This window comes from Sturnira hondurensis, unplaced genomic scaffold (assembly GCF_014824575.4).
Source record: "Sturnira hondurensis isolate 20B ecotype Veracruz unplaced genomic scaffold, ASM1482457v3 Scaffold0019835, whole genome shotgun sequence".
Classification (NCBI taxonomy): Eukaryota; Metazoa; Chordata; class Mammalia; order Chiroptera; family Phyllostomidae; genus Sturnira; species Sturnira hondurensis.
In genome coordinates this window covers 2,171,830-2,189,251 of record NW_028092466.1, presented here as the reverse complement: position 1 = coordinate 2,189,251, position 17,422 = coordinate 2,171,830, and positions in this window count along the sequence as shown.

The following is a 17,422-nucleotide window of genomic DNA, read 5'->3' as shown; positions in this document are numbered from 1 at the left end:
GAGGAAAAAAAACTTTCATGTACAGACCAAAGAATCAGAAAATGTATTTAAATATACACAATACCTTACTGGATAAACTATGCTGCAGCATGCTTTTTTAAATCAATAGTTGGCTTGAAGGTCTAGTCATACTGTTACTTGTAGAGCTACAATCTTCTATTTAACATCAGATTCTATCATCATTGCTTTATTGCAGGGAGAGCAAACTCAATTTCTCCAGAGATTATGCAAGAAACTTAAGTGTGAAGCAGCCCAGGAGGAAGATGTGGTATCATCAGATATGCTTGCCTAATTACGTGGCCATATGAAACATCATATATGTCAAATAAAATCACCAAATGAAACATATACTTGGACTATATTTTGCCAAAGACCTAGCAGTTTCTGAACTTAATATCATGGGAAATTTTTGCTGGGTAACCATTGGTATTTTAAGTTATTTCCTCTTTTCCTCCCAGGTTATGACAAGCCCGGGTTACAAGTTTTAGGATTAACTTGAGAACACAGAAGTTTGGAAAAAGAAGACCTAAAGGTCAGTTGCATTACCTTAAAGTGGATTGGAGAAAGATTAGATCTGTGGCCCAAGGGGCTTGTTAGTCTCTACCCTCCCACTATAACAGAGCTATGGGCAGAGTCATAGTACAACTACATGTGTCCACCCCAGGGGCTGGATTTCTACCTCCAGGCAGGTAAGGAGGCAGCATGCATACTTTTTATAGCTGATGAATTTGACCAGAGAGACAGGAGTAGGGGCTGAGTCAGACAGGATCAGCTTCTCTCAAATGAAAATAAATAAACCACTGCTCTTCATATGGGGAGAAATTAGAGGTGGAGAGAAAAACCAAGAGTGTTTTTCTCACAGAAGTTCCTCATCTTCATGGAAGCACAAGACTAGCAGAAAGACTGGGTCCCTTAAAAGTAACCAGCATTTACTATCTGGAAATTTTCCTCCCTTTTTCTCTTGCCTTTTTTAATATAACAAATTTAAGTAAGACAACTCTTGATCTTGGTCTCTTTTCATTTATTTTTCCAGCTACAAGGAAAAAAGTTTTTCCTTGGTAGCTTTTGGTATTTCTCCAAGTCATGGATTCTTTCTTGAGATACAGATTTGATTATTATTTCCATTCTGTTCATTTTAATCTGCTTTCTTATTTATTATCATTTACCTTACAGATTTCAATTCCTTGCTTTTAAAATACTTCCTTAGGTGATTTCATCCCCTCTCATAACTTCGTTTTTCTCCTGAAATTTGTTTCCAGCCCAAGTCTGTGTCCTGAGCCTCAGGTGCAGATATCCAACTCTTGTCAGGCTTAATGTATCAGAAAGAAGTTCTTATTTTCCCATTAAAAACTGTTATTTCTCTTGACATTTAGCCTATCTAATCTTTAACCCATATGGAGTTGAAAATCATGTTGCTCTATGGGGTTCATTGGGAGGGTTAGATGAGATAATTCAATTGATTGCTACTTAGATGTGAAGAAAAACAAGGACATAAAAGTCTAATTAGGAAATTTAAGCCTGTGTTAGACTATAAAGCATGGGCTTTTGTCCTGGAACTTCGTTACCCTTTTCCTCTCATTGCTGGTAGGTTGTTGAGAAAGATTGAATGGCAAGGAAAAGTTCTGAGTTCTTAAATATGTCTTGAAAACTTTGTACTGTTTCTCATATTCAATTTATAGTTTAGATAGGTATAAAACTTCAGGTCGGTAGTAAAATTTTCCCCAGAAGTCTGAAGGTTTTGCTCCATTATATTCTAGCCTCTAAAGTTGCTTGTAAGAGGCCTGTTGTGTTTGTGAGTCCTTATGCTTAGCACATGACCTATTTTTTTTTCCTAACTGAATATTTTAAAATCCTTTCTTCATTCCTAGAGTCCTTAAATTTCAAAATGATGTGCTATTTTTGGCTTTTTATTATTTATTATCCAAGCACTTTGTGGGTCTCTTCAATATGGACACTTAATGCCTATTAGTTCTGAAAATTATCTTACTTTCATTGATGAGTTCCTTTTCTCTATTGTTTGGCAATCCAATTCTTTAGATATTGTAATTTCTGAAAAATAGTCTTATCTGTCCTCTAGTATTTTTCTACCTCTTGATCTTTTAGGTTCATTTCCAGGATATTTTCTCAACTGTTTATTCTAGTATTAAATATTTGTTTATCAGATGTTTTCATTTCTAAAATTTATTTCTTTGTTGTTGCAGTAGTCATTTATTTAGTATGCTGTTTTTTGGTAATATGCAGTTTATATTACCAAATATCTTCTTTCATCCCACTAAAAATATTGTTTGTAAATTTTCCTTCTGCTCATTGAGACAGCTCTGTATCATCCAACTTCCCCATTTCCACTTGTTTCACTCCCAGTCTTTGTGTTAGAGGCCTTTCTCAAGTAGCTGGCTATCCTTTTCTGTTCATTTGCTCTTATAGTGGTAAAATATACATAATATAAAGTGTACCATTTTAGCCAGTTTTTTAGTATACATTTCAGTGGTAACAAGCACATTCACATTGTTGAGTCCAGAACTTTCCTACCATCCTAAAGTGAAATTCTAAGCCTATAACCCTCTGTTTAAACTATAACCCCCTGTTTTCTTATTACTTAGCTCCTGGTAACCACTACTCTACTTTCCTTCTCTAGAAATTTGGTCACTTTAAGTACATATAATATAAGTGGAATCACACAGTACTTGTGTTTTTGTGTCTGGTTCATTTCACTTAGCAGAACATTTTTAGGTTTCCTCCGCATTGGAGCATGTGCCAGCCTTTCATTGCTCTTGGGACTGAATGAGAGTCCATGCTGTGTCTACATCCCATTTTGTTTATCCACCCATCTGTCAGTGGGTACCTGACTGCTTCCATGGCTTGGCTACTTCGAATAACACTGCCATGACATGGGTGGGCAATATCTGTTTGAGTCCCTGTCCTCCATTTTATTTATTTGTTTGTTTGTTTTTAAAGTAAGGCAGTAAAAAAATTATTAGGAACTGAGAGTATGTATGTGTGCTGCTCATCAGGGAACTCTCAGTGGATGAGAAGGTGTAAAACTACCTCTTTAGAGGATCCAGGGGATGTCCAAGGACAGCATGTCCATTTCAGAGGCATATCCACCAGGCTCACCCTTTCTTTCTTCTCTATATGTGAACATTCACAGCATGCAGCGCAGCATCTAACACAGTGCCTGCAACGTACTGGGTGAATGAAGTGTGGTGACCGTCCTTCCCAGCTTCCAGATGTAATTTCCCATCCTCTGATATTCTGTTGATAATTGTAGGCATGCTTTGGGAAGTCAGGAATGGGGTGGGAAAGGGGAGGGCTAGATGCTTATATACAGAGTCCGGCAGAAGTAAATGTCTGCTTGAGCGTGGTTGGTAGGGTGATCATATGTGTGTAATAATTTACAGTTATAATTTGAACACTTCACCTAAAATGTCATATGGTGTGCTTGAGTGTGATATTGTTATGTTACAGAATTACATGCCTTTGGTTTTGTAATAAAATATTTCGTAATAAAAAAGTGGTGTTATTTGTGCCAGACTCTGTGTTTGTTTTGAATTGCTTTGATACTAGGACATTTCTCTGATATACATTATTTTAATGAGCTGTGTGAGTAGAGCCTTATTTTATAAGCACCTGCTGCTCATGTAACTGTAGAGCAGAGTATCCAAATGATGGCTTCATCCTGGAATGTCATGGGGACGCCTATAGGACATGAGGGTGGGCATGCGGCTCCGGGAACTGAGAGGAAGCAGATCATGAGGAGGCTGGGATTCTCACTTGGCCTTTGACCTATTGTCTTCTATTTTCAGATGTTCTGGCCCTTTCAGCAAGCAAGCTCACACTTCCGTAGGTTTCATATAAAAAATTCACTTTTCTATTTTTACTTAAATAGTGTTTTTCAAAAAGGAAAGATAACTTCCATTTGAGCTTTTCTCACAGTCAGGGTCATGGTATCATTATCTACATCCCAGCTTCTGAGCAAAGCACAGGGAGGAGGACAGGAGGAGGGAGTGGGGCTCGAGCAGCTGGTGTTTGTTTCAGTCTCTTCCTGAGCTGCCTGAGAGCCCTGAGAGCCGGCAGAGACTAGGAATGAGCCATCACCATTCCCAGCACGCCTGGGAGCCAAGCCTGGTCTGTGATGCTTTACACTCGATGTGGAGACACAGGCACTGGCTTTTAAGTGATGTTCTTTCCAATCTCATTCTTCTCCTGCTGGGGAATTTATGTAAAGCCCATGCTGTCTACTTACATTTGCTACCATTGATGTCATTGTTATTCTTATTTACCTTGCAAATTCCTCGATGGATTACATAAGATTTGTCAGTTTCTCACACTTTTATCAGCAGAACTGCCATCTGCCATCATTGGAGTGGTAGCTGTGGATGTTTCTCAGGAATTGATTGGTTCCTGTGACCCAGACTAGTATAAGCCTGTGCAGCCTCCACTCACCAGTTTAAGATGGTTACCAGGACCTGCTCTCATGGAGAGTGATCCTCACACCTGCAGAAGTCTAAGAGCCTCCTGTGCTCATGGAACTGAAACAAAATATGCAGACAGGCAGGAGAACTTTGGAGGTGTGTGTCTGCCTCCTTTGTTCTTTGTAAGCAACAGAGAATCTGACCTGTCTTCAAGGAAATGTCAACTATTATTTCCCATCGCACACTTCTTCACAGGCTTTTTTTTTGTTTATTTCATTTTATTCTTAACTGAGATAACATTTATATACAGGGAATGCACAGATCTTAAGCCCACACATGGATGAATTTTGACAAACATATCACTCATGTAATCCACTCCCCAGCAAGACAGAGCACACTTCCTCCACCACAGCTGTTTCTCTATGGACCACCCCCCAGTTAGCCCCTAGGCCTTGCTAGCACTCACTGCTCTGATTGCTGTCACCAAAGCCTCATGTTCTAGAACTTCATATAAATACAATTGCCCATTGTCATTATGTACTGTGCATTCCTTTGTGTCTGGCTTCTTTGGCTCACCCATGCCATTGTGTGGATTAGCGGTTTATTCCTTTTATTGCTGAGTACTATTCCACAGTATTTTTATTTCCTTCAGAGGAAAATTCTTTCTCTACCCACAGAATGCATCTGACATCAAATGTGTGGGTTTCCCCCTCACATTATGCAATTCTGGTACCCAGTGCCCGGAGTCAGTGCATATCCTACAGGGCCCAGTCCCATAAGACTGCCCCACAACTTCAGGCCCCAGTTGCAAGTCCCAGGTTGTCACCCATACTTCTGACCAACCAGCTGTAAATCAGGGGTACCCACAACCCCCCTCATAAGTTCGATAATTGCGAGGATAGCTCACAGAGCTCAGGGAAACAATATGTTCACTGGTTTATTATTAAGAATGTGGTAAAGGATGCAGATGAATGGGTGCACAGGCAAATTATGGAAGGGTCTTCAGCCTCTGTCCTCAGGGAGTTGAGTGTGTCACCCTCCTGGAATATGGCTGTGCTCACCAACCTAGCAGCTTTCTGAATGCTGTTGTTGAAGGATTTTTATAGAGGCTTCATTGTGTAGGCACAACTGATTATGAACTCAATCCCCAGCTCCTCTCCTCTCCCCAGAGGATGGAGCTCAGGGCTGAAAGTTCTATACCTGTAATCATGGCTTGGTCTTTGGAGTGACCAGCCCCCCTCCTGCAGGTATTCAGAAGCCCACCAACAGTCCTCTAATCTGTTGGTGATCCTACCACCTGGGAAGTTTGAGGGGTTTAGGAGCTCTATGTTAGGAACTGGGGTCAAAGACCATATATTAGAACAAAAAATACTCCTTGCATCCCTTTCACTAGGAAATTGCAAGGTTTTAGGAGCTCTGTGTCAGACAGTTGGGGCAGAGACCAAATACATGTTTTTCTTATTGTCACATTATGAGTATTTCCCAATATTTTTTATACATTCTTCTGATGATGGTCTGATGCGGACAATGGCCTGCAGTGTCTGCAGCATTATGAATGAGACACAAGGACTACTGAGTCCTGTGGAGGAAAAGGGCAGAGGGCTTCGCTCTCAAGAGGAGTCAAAAGCCATGGCCTCTGCCATGACACACCTTTATTTCTTTTCTGGGCCCATTACATGATGGTCCTCATTTAGTATGCACAGGTTCACTTTAGGTGGTTACCTTTTACAGAAAACAAAGGAGTCAGATGCTGCCAATGACAACACAGAAGAAGGATATTAGCAAATAAAAAGGGAAAAGTGGTTGAACCAGTTACACTCCATAGTGGGGAGTTTTAGCATGGATTTTAGGAAGTTACAGTAAGCATTTTCTGCCTCAATTCAGGGTGAGGGAGTTTTGGCAAAAGCAAGTCTCAAAGTGGCCTAGGTACATAGCAGGCCTGATTACCCACCGGAGAACCTATCTGTGGGTGTGGGTCCTGTGCACCTCCAAGTGGGAACTGGGCCCATGTCATGCAGAATGGTCTCCTACAGTGGATATTTGGGTTATTTTCAGCTTTCTATTTTATGAATTAAGCTGCTATAAACATATTTATACAAGTCTTTTCATGGACATGTGTTCTCATTCAAGTGGGTAAATATGAACTAAATATGTGTGTCCTAGGGTAGGTGTATGTGGTCACCATTCCCATAACATTTATTTTTAATTGTACCATTGTTGTTACCATTGTAAATAAGATTTATTTTCACTCCATTTCTAAATATTTATTTATGATTTTAAAAAAAGAGAATTATTGGAGGAGGGCAACAGAGTAGGACGGAGCGGATTCCAGCTCCTGTACACATGGGAGAAAATCCTGGCAGATCTACTGAGGAACAGTGCAATCAACCATGGTCCCCCAGCATTTACGAAATTAAGACACCAGAGATTGTGACAGACACTGAAGGACCAGACAGTGGCAGGTCAGTGGGGTCTCGGGGACTTGAATAAAGACAAGAGTGGCAGCGGGGGCCGGTGCCTGTGGCCAAGGGGACCCAGTGCACCCAGCAGCCTCAGTAGGTGACCAGCGCTGGTCATCAGCTCCCTCCCTCCCTGTCTAAGCAAGGCAGGGCAACACCAGGCAGAGACCTGTCTGCTTGAGTTTACAGAGAGGGTAATAAGGACAAAGGGCCATGTTCAACTGCGGACTCTGTGGTTGCCAGCCCAGGAGAATTGAGAGGCGCATTGTCGTCACTGGTCTGGCTGGGGATTGAGGTGGGCTGAGAGGCAGGCTTTCTGGAGGTTTTTTTCTTTGGAGAATGCACTGAGGTATTCTCCTGCAGCGGCAGTTTGGTTTGCTTCCCACCCAGGCTGGCAGCAATCCAGAGGAGGGAGGAAAGCATTTGAGTCCCGCCATAGGACTGGGAAGGACTGTGCCAGATCCCGTGGGACCCAGGCAGCCTGGCGGGTGCATGGGTGCCCACATCCCAGTCTGGTAGCCTGTCGGGTACACATGCACGTGTGCGGAAGCACGTGTGTGCACCTGCACCCCAGCCCACAGACAGGTCCTGCTGTAACCACAAAAAAACGGTTTGGACAGTTTGAAACCAATAAGGGAAGTTTTTTTTTCTTAGTAATCTTATATATTTTTAATTTTATTATTGCTTTATCTTTCAATACTTTGTTCCTCTCCTTTCTTTTTCCCGTTTTAGTCCTTCTTCCTTTCTTCCCAAACTTTTTAAAAATTTAATTCTTATTCAAGTACTGTCTTCTGTTTTATATTCCCTGCCCTGCCCCGTCAGTGCTCCCCACCTCCCTCCCATTTCCACCCCCACCTTAATTATTGTCCATGTGTCCTTTATACTTATTCATGTGAGTCCCTCCCCTTTTCTCCTATGATTCTCTCCCCTCTCCTCTCTGGACCCTGTCAGCCTGTTCCATATTTGAGTGTCATTGGTCATATTTTGCTTGCTTGTTTGTTTTGTTGTTTAGATTCCTGTTAAAGGTGAGATCATATGGTATTTGTCTTTCACTGCCTGGCTTATTTCACTCAACATAATGCTCCCCAGTTCCATCCATGATGTTGCAAAGGGTAGGAGCTCCTTCTTCCTTTATGCAGCATAGAATTCCATTGTGCAAATGTACCATAGCTTTTTGATCCAGTCATTTACTGATGGGCATCTGGGTTGCTTCCAACTCTTGGCTCTCATAAATTGTGCTGCCTTTCTTCCCAAACTTATCTCTTTTTCCTCCTTTCTCCTGCCTTTTTTGTTTGTTTGTTTATTTGTGGCTTTGTTTTCTTTTACCCACAGGAAACACAAACAACTAGAAGCTGCAAAAAGACCAGAGTGGGACCCAAAGAGGGGGCATCTCAATAGTAGAGACAGAGAGACAAATTTTACTTTGCTATAGCAGAGAAGCCACAAGTTGCTGTATATTTGTATTTTTTTTATTATTCTCACTTCTTTTATATTTAATAGTAACTTTGTATTCCTCCTCTTTCTGTATAGGCTTCTTAGTCTTGGCTGGTTATATTGTATTATTTGACAGGTTTCCCTGTTGTTTCTTCCACAGTGTATTGCTAATTTTCTATACTTCATGCCACTTGTTTCCCTTTAGCACACTACCCAAAGCTCTATACCCCGTATTCAGACAGATCACATAGAGTCTGTCATATGATTGTTGCTCAAACATTATTGTAAATAATAGCTGTTCTATACAACTGTAATACTTCACAACACATCTCCCAGATCTTAGCCAACTTTGCAGGTTCCAGAATTCTATTACTGTAGTGATTAACTCTATTTGCTCACACACTACACCTATTTACTATTCTTTACTCTCACCTTACCTCAAAATCTGACTGCCTGCAAACTCACTGCTTTGTAGATCGAACTCACAAGCCTTCCTTCCCCAACAAGAGACTTATCTTTTGTCCATGCTTCCTTAAAAGTGGCAAGTTGGGTTGAAGATTACAGTTAACACTATATAGAGCCTAAAGATTTTCTATCTCTTCTCTACTGGCTGTGACTGTAAATAACATAAAATACTCTTCTGCTGTCATAAACCATTTTGCCTCCCCCTCCAATTGATCTCTCTCTCTCTCTCTCTCTCTCTCACACACACACACACACGCGTGCGCTCACACAGGAGTAGGTGGAAGTGGAGAACATCAAGATACCTGAAGGAGACTGCACCACTGAATTTCACAGGTATTCTACCACAGAAGTTCACACCATAAACCCAGGGAGTCAGAACAGATGAATTTAAGAAGCTGAGGCTAACAAGAAGAGTCTCACAAACAATGGGAAGGCAAAGAAACAATCCCCAAATAAAAGAAAAGGAGGAAGCCTCAGAAAGAATGTTAGATAAAATAGAGGCAAGTCAACTCTCAGATATTGAATTCAAAGCACTGGTTATCAGGAAATTCAAAGAGCTCACAATGAGCTACCAGAAACTACAGGGGAGCTACAATGAATTCACCACAAACTATATCAACACGAAAAAGGAAATAGAAATTATCAGCAAAGTCCAAGAGGAAATGAAGAATACAATTTCTGAACTGAAGAACACAGTAGAAGGAATGAAAAGCAGGATCAATGAAGCAGAAGATTGGATCAGTGAGATGGAGTACAAAGTAGAAAAACTCTCAGAAAGAGCAAGAAAAGGAAAAGAGGCTCAGAAAGAATGAAGAGGGACTAAGAGAAATGCAAGAGAATATGAAACATAATAATATACGAATAATAGGAATACCAGAAGAAGAGGAGGAAGAACAGGGATAAAAAACCTACTTGAAAAAATAATGAGGGAAAATTTTCCTAATTTGGTGAGAGAAAAAGTCACACAAATCCAGGAATCACAAAGAGTCCCAAACAAGAGGAACCCAAAGAGGCCCACTTCAACACACATCATCATTAAAATGGCAAAATTCCAAGACAATGAGAGAATCTTAAAGTCAGCAAGGGAGAAAAAGGAAGTAACATACAAGGGAGCCCCAATAAGGTTGGCTACTGACTTCTCAATGGAAACACTCCAAGCAAGAAGAGAATGGCAAGAAATATTCCAAGTAATGAGAAACAGAGGCTTACAAACACAGCTACTTTACCCAGCAAGGCTCTCAATCAAGATAGAAGGCCAAATAAATAGCTTCCAAGACAAAAGAAGTCTAAAAGAATACTCCTCCACCAAACCAACTCTACAAGAAATACTAAAAGGGCTGCTTTAAGGAAAGGAAGGAAAAGAGAGAGACGGAGAGGAACTGTGGTACAAAAATGGCAATGAACAAGTGCCTTTAAATAATAACCTTAAACATAAATGGATTAAATGCTCCAATCAAAAGACATAGAATAGCTGAATGGATAAGAAAGCATGACACACACATATGCTGCCTACAAGAGACCCACCTCAGGACAAAAGACTATCCCAGACTAAAAGTGAAAGGCTGGAAACAAATTTTCCAAGCAAATGGACAAGAAAAAAAAAGCTGGGGTAGCAAAATAGACAAAATAGACTTCAAAAAAAGGGCCATAAAGAGAGACCCAGAAGGTCACTTCATCATACTCAAGGGAAAAATCCACCAAGAAGACATTAACATCATAAATATATATGCACCCAACATAGGAGCACCCAAATATATAAAGAAAATCCTAGAGGACTTCAAGAACGATATTGACAGCAACACAATTATAGTTGGGGATTTTAACACCCCACTGTCAAAAATGGACAGATCTTCCAAACAAAATATCAACAAAGATATTGTGGCATTGAACAACACCCTAGATGAAATGGACTTAACTGATATATATAGAGCCCTTCATCCCAAAGAAGCTAAATACACATTCTTTTCAAATGCACATGGAACATTTTCAAAGATAGACCACATGCTAGGACACAAAACGAGCCTCAACAAATTCAAGAAAATTGAAATCATACCAAGCATTTTCTCTGACCATAAGGAACTGAAATTGGAAACTAACTCCAAAGGAAAAAAACCCAAACACCCAAAATCATGGAGACTGAATGGTATGCTATTAAACAACGAATGGATCAGGAATGAAATTAGGGAAGAAATAAAAAAGTTTCTGGAAACAAATGAAAATGAACTCACAACAACCCGAAACTTATGAGACACAGTGAAGGCAGTCCTGAGAGGGAAGTTCATAGCAATACAGGCTTACCTAAAGAAGATAGAAGCATTTCAAACAAGCAACCTAACCCAACACCTGCAAGAACTCGAAGAACAACAACAAAGACAGCCCAGAGCAAGTACAAGGAAGGAAATAACCAACATAAGAGCAGAATTAAATGACATGGAGACTAAAAGCACAATTCTAAGGATCAATGAATACAGGAGTTGGTTTTTTGAAAAGATAAACAAAATAGACAAGCTTTTAAGTAGGCTCATTAAGAAAAGAAGAGAGAGGACACAAATAAACACAATCAGAAATGAAAGAGGAGAGATTACAACTGATACCACAGAAATAGAAGGGATTGTAAGGAATTACTATGCAGCTGTATGCCAAGAAATTGGAAAACCTAGGTGAAATGGACACATTTTTAGAAAAATATAATCTTCCAAAACTCAATGAAAAAAAAGCAGAAAACCTGAACAGACCAATAACAGCAGATGAAATTGAAGCAGTAATCAAAAAACTCCCATCACACAAAAGCCCTGGACCAGATGGTTTCACAGGAGAATTCTACAAAGCATTTAAGGAAGAGCTAACACCTATTCTTCACAGATGATTTCAAAAAATAGAAAATGAGGGAAAACTCCCCAACTCTTTTTATGAAGCCAGCATCATCCTAGTTCCAAAACCAGATAGAGACACAACAAAGAAAGAAAATGTCAGGCCAATATTGCTGATGATCATAAATGCTAAAATCCTCAACAAAATATTGGAAAATCACATCCAACAATACATCAAAATGATCATACACCATGACCAAGTGGGATTCATCCCAGGGATGGAAGGATGGTTCAATATTCATAAATCAGTAAATGTAATACATCACATAAACAAAAGCAAAGACAAAAACCACATGATCATATCAATAGACACAGGAACAGCTTTTGGTAAGGTACAAGAGCCATTTATGATAAAAACACTCAGCAAAGTGGGAATAGAGAGAGCATTCCTCAATATAATAAAGGCCATATATGAGAGACCTACAGCCAACATCATACTCAATGGACAAAAACTAAAATCTTTTCTATTAAAATCATATCCGAGTAGGTTGCCCACTTTCACCACTTCTATTCAATATAGTATTGGAAGATTTAGCCACAGTGATCAGACAAGAAAAGGAAATAAAAGGCATCCAAATCAGAAAAGAGGAAACAAAACCATCATTGTTTGCAGATGACATGGTAATGTACATGGAAAGTCCTATAGACTCTGCCAAAAACTGCTGGAACTAATAAATGGATTTGGCAAAACAGCGGGACCTACATACAAGATTGCTTTATCCAGCAAAGCTTTCATTTAGAATGAAGCACAGATAAAGTGCTTCTCAGATAAGATCAAATTCAAGGAATTCATCATATCCAAGCCCTTGTTATATGAAATGTTAAGACCTGTATAAGAAAAAGAAGATGAAAAATATGAACAGCGAAAGGACAGCAAACTCACAGTTATTAACAACCAAACCTAAAACAAAAGCAAACCAAGAGGACAGCTAGATCAGGAGCGGAACCATAGAAATGAAGAACACATGGAGGTTTAGCAACAGGGAAGTGGGAGGAGGAGAAGGGGGGAGAAGGTACAGAAAATAGCATAGACAGTAGGTAGAAAATAAATAGGGAGAGGGTAAGAATAGTAGGGGAAATATAGAATCTAAAGAACTTGAGGCACGTGGTCATAAACTAAAGGGGGATTGGGGGGAGGGGGTGTGCAGGGTGGAGGGGAATGAAGGGGGGAATAGAACAACTGTAGTGGTACAATCAATAAAATATATTTTTAAAAAACAGCGGGTTACAAAGTCAATATCCAGAAATCAAAGGCATTTTTGTATACTAACAATGAATCAGCAGAAGCAGAAATCAGGAAAAAAAGTCCCATTCGATATAGCAAAAACAAAAATAAAATATCTGGGAATAAAACTAACCAAGGAGGTAAAAGACCTGTATGCAGAAAACTACACAACACTGAAGAAAGAAATCAATGAAGACAGAAACAAATGGAAACATATACCGTGTTCATGGATTGAAAGAATTAACATGTCCATACTACCCAAAGCAATATGGACATCAAAATGTCCATACTACCCAAAACAATTTACAGATTCAATGCAATACATATTAAAGTACCAATGGCATATTTCACAGACATAAAACAAACACTTCCAAAATTTATATGGAACTATAAACCACCCCAAATAGCAGCCGCAATTTTGAGAAAGAAGAACAAAGTAGGAGGGATCACAATACCTGATATCAAACTGTATTACAAGGCCACTGTAATTAAAACAGCCTGGTACTGGCATAAAAACAGGCACATAGACCAATGGAACAGAATAGAGAGCCAAGAAATAAACCCAAGTGTCTATAGTCAATTAATATTCGACAAAGGGGTCAGTACCATAAAATGGGGTAAAGATATCCTCTTCAACAAATGGTGTTGGGAGAACTGGACAGCTACATGCAAAAAATGAAACTTGAGAACCAACTTACACATACACCAAACTAAATTTAAAGTGGATAAAAGACTTAAATATAAGGTGTGACACCATTAAAGTCCTGGAGGAGAATATTGGCAGGAAAATCTCAGATATTTCACGCAGCAACATTTTCACTGATATGTCCCTTAGAGCAAGGGACATAAAGGAAAGAATAAACAAATGCGATCTCATCAAAATAAAAAGCTTCTGTGTGGCTAAAGAAAACAGTATTAAAATAAAAAGACGACCAAGTATATGGGAAAACATATTTGCCAATAATACCTCAGACAAAGTTTTAATCTCCAAAATATACAAAGAACTCACATGACTTCACTCTAAGAAGACAACTAACCCAATTAAAAAATGAGAAAAGGACTTGAACAGACACTTCTCCAAAAAGGACATACAGAGGATCCAGAGACACATGAAAAGATGCTCAATATCGCTAGCTATCAGAGAGTTGCAAATTAAAACCACAATGAGATACCAACTTACACCGGTTAGAATGGCCATCATAAACAAAGCGGCAAACAAGTATTGGAAAAGATATGGAGAAGAGGGGACCCCAATCAATTGTTGGTGGGATTGCAGAGACTGGTACAACCACTGTGGAAAACAGTATAAAATTTTCTCAGAAAACTAAAAATGGACCTGCCTTTTGACCCAGCAATGCCACTGCTGGGATTATATCCTAAGAACCCTAAAACACCAATCTAAAAGAACCTCTGCACCCCAATGTTCATAGCAGCACAATTTACAATAGCCAAGAGCTGGAAGCAACCTAGGTGGCCATCGGTAAATGAATGGATCAGAAAATAATGGTACATATACACAATGGAATTCTATGTAGCAGAAAGAAAGAACGAGTTCCTATCTTTTGCAACAGCATGGATGGAACTGGAAAGCATTATTCTGAGTGAAATAAGCCAGGTGTTGAAGGACAAATACCATATGACCTCACCTTTAACAGGAAGCTAAACAACAAAACAAAGAAGCAAGCAAAATAAAAACAAAGATACTGAAATAGAGAACAGGGGGACAGTGAGCAGAGGGGAGAAGGAAGGGAATTTCAGGGGAAAAAGGGGAGGGATTTAGAGGAACTTGTATAAAGGATACTTGGACAACAACTAAGAAAGGTGGAAATGGGAGGGAGGTGCGGAGCACTGATGGGTTGGGCTGGGATGGGAGTAAAAGACAGAAAACTGTACTTGAAAAATAATTAAATAAAAAGAAAGAAAAAAACAAGAAAGAGAATTATTTTTGAAAACATTTATTTGGTAATTAGAGCCTTTGTTCACCACTTTCACAGATTCTTGTTAATTGTATTTTACTTTACCAAAGGAATATGTGAATATTCTCCTCACAAAAGATTCAAACATTGAAAACATACATAGAAAGTAAAAGGTGAATGCCACCCTTACCTTCACCCCAACTCTCACGTCTTCCTCCAGAGATACCGGGCACTGGCAGTTCAGTAGTCACTTTCAGACATTTTTCCTGAGCATTTCAATGCGTGGTTTCATAGGTTATCAACTACACATCTTATTACATCTAGATATTATAGATTCATGTGGTTACCATGGCAGATTTTTTAGCAGAAAGCAATCAAATGTCTTATACTAACAAAACCAGGATATGTTATAATTTTCTGACAACTAGAAATAAACCATCTTGAGAAAAGGGTGATTATTTTGTAAAGAGCACAAAAATATGGATCCTACATTAAATATAAATGTACATAATAAACATATATGGATATATCATTTTCACAAAACACACACATAGATATTTTTAAATATAACAGTGGAATCATACTTATTGCTCCATGACTTCCTTTTTCCCAGTTATCACTATTCCTTAAATAATTTTGTATTTTAACACATACATAGATTTATCTCAATCACCACATATATTTCATATCTGTGCAATAAAATCTAAGTTGAACACTTAGATTGATTTTAAATTTTTACTATTTTAAAAATTCTTTTTTCCCCAAAAGTATTTTATTTTTTATTATTATTTTTTATTTAAAGATTCTTAAAGATGCATATTTGTATACATATAAAAATACTTATTTAGGAAAGATTCCTAAAAGAATTCCTGAATTTAAAGATATGCACACTGGGTCAAGATAGAGGCATAGGTAAACACACCTCACCTCCTCGTACAACTATAGTAAAAATTAGAACTAGACTACAGAACAAATATCACCCAGAATTGTCAGAAAATTGAGCCATATTGAAGTCCAACAATCAAGGATTTAAAGAAGCCACATTTATCCAGATGGGTAGGAGGAGTGGAGATATGGAGATTCGTCTAGAGGGACAGAGAGGTGGTCCCACATCTATGTGTAGGGAATAAAAATTGGGAGGGATGGGAGAGAGGAATCCCAGCCCCAGACCAGACCAACTAGCCCAGGGATCCAGCACTAGGAAGATAAGTCCTCATAACTTCTGACTATAAAAACCAGTATGGGTTGGGCTGTGGAAGAGACTTCTGGATTCTCAAGAGACCCCCCCCCTTAAAGGGCCTACAAGCAATTTAGGACTCATGCAGACCCACCCACTGTGGGATTCAGCACCAGGGCAACAGCAAGAATGACATATAGGGAGAAATTGAAATGACTGGCAATAGGACAAGTGCCAGGAGACAGCTTCCACCCAGACACAATTCCAGGGGACAGGCAGTGGCATTGTTCCCTCTCTGTCTCCTCTCCTACACAGAGCTACAGAGAAGTAATATGGGTTGCCCTACCCTGACAATTACCTAAGGCTCTGCCCCATACAACTTACATGTGCACTTTTTTATCAATAGGCCATGCTACTAAGACAGGGAGTCAAAGCAGCTCTACCTAATAATACACAGAAACAAATATAGGGAGGTTGCCAAAATGAGGAGACAAAGAAGTATGGCCCAAATGAAAAAACAGAATAAAACTCCAGAAAAAGAATTAAACAAAATGGAGATAAGCAACCTATCAGATGCAGATTTCAAAACGCTGGTTGTAAGGATGCTCCAGGAAGGAACAGATTGGGTACTTGAACAGCATAAAAAAGACCCAAGCAGAAATGAATGTTACATAAAGTGAAATAAAGAAAAATCTACAGGGAACTAACAATGGAAGGGATGAAGCTGAGAGTCAAATCAATGATTTGGAACACAAGGAAGGAAAAAGCGTTTGGCCAGAGAGCAAGAAGAAAAAAGAATTTTAAAAAAGAGGATAGAGTAAGGAGTCTCTGGGACATCTTCAAACATACCAACATCCAGATCATAGGGATGCCAGAAGGAGAAGATGCAGAGCAAGAAATTGAAAACTTATTTGAAAAAATAATGAAAAAAAACCTTCCCTAATTTGGTGAAGGAAATAGACATACAAGTCCAGGAAGTACAGAGAATCCCAAACAAGATGAACCCAAACAAGACCACACCAGGACATATCATAATTAAAATGACGAAAGTTAAAAATAGAGAATCTTAAAAGCAGCAAGAGGAAAGCAGAGAGTTACCTACAAAGGAGTTCCCATAAGACTGTCAGATGATTTTTCAAAAGGAATCTTTTTGAGGCTTTGCAGGCTAGGAAGGACTGGCAAGAAGTACTCAAGGTGATGGAAAGCAAGGGCCTCAACTAGCTTTTTGTTGGATAAACCTCAACTAGCTTTTTGTTGGATGTTGAACAACAATACCTTTAACAGTGCATTCTCTTACCAGTTCCTGTTGTACTTTGCTAAGTAATGACAGCACAATGTGAGTTATAAAATTATTTTATAGGATCTGAGTAGCTTAAAACTAAGTATACCTGAATATATGCCCATCTCACCACCACCCATAGTAAACATATATGGATATATCATTTTTCACAAAACACACACATA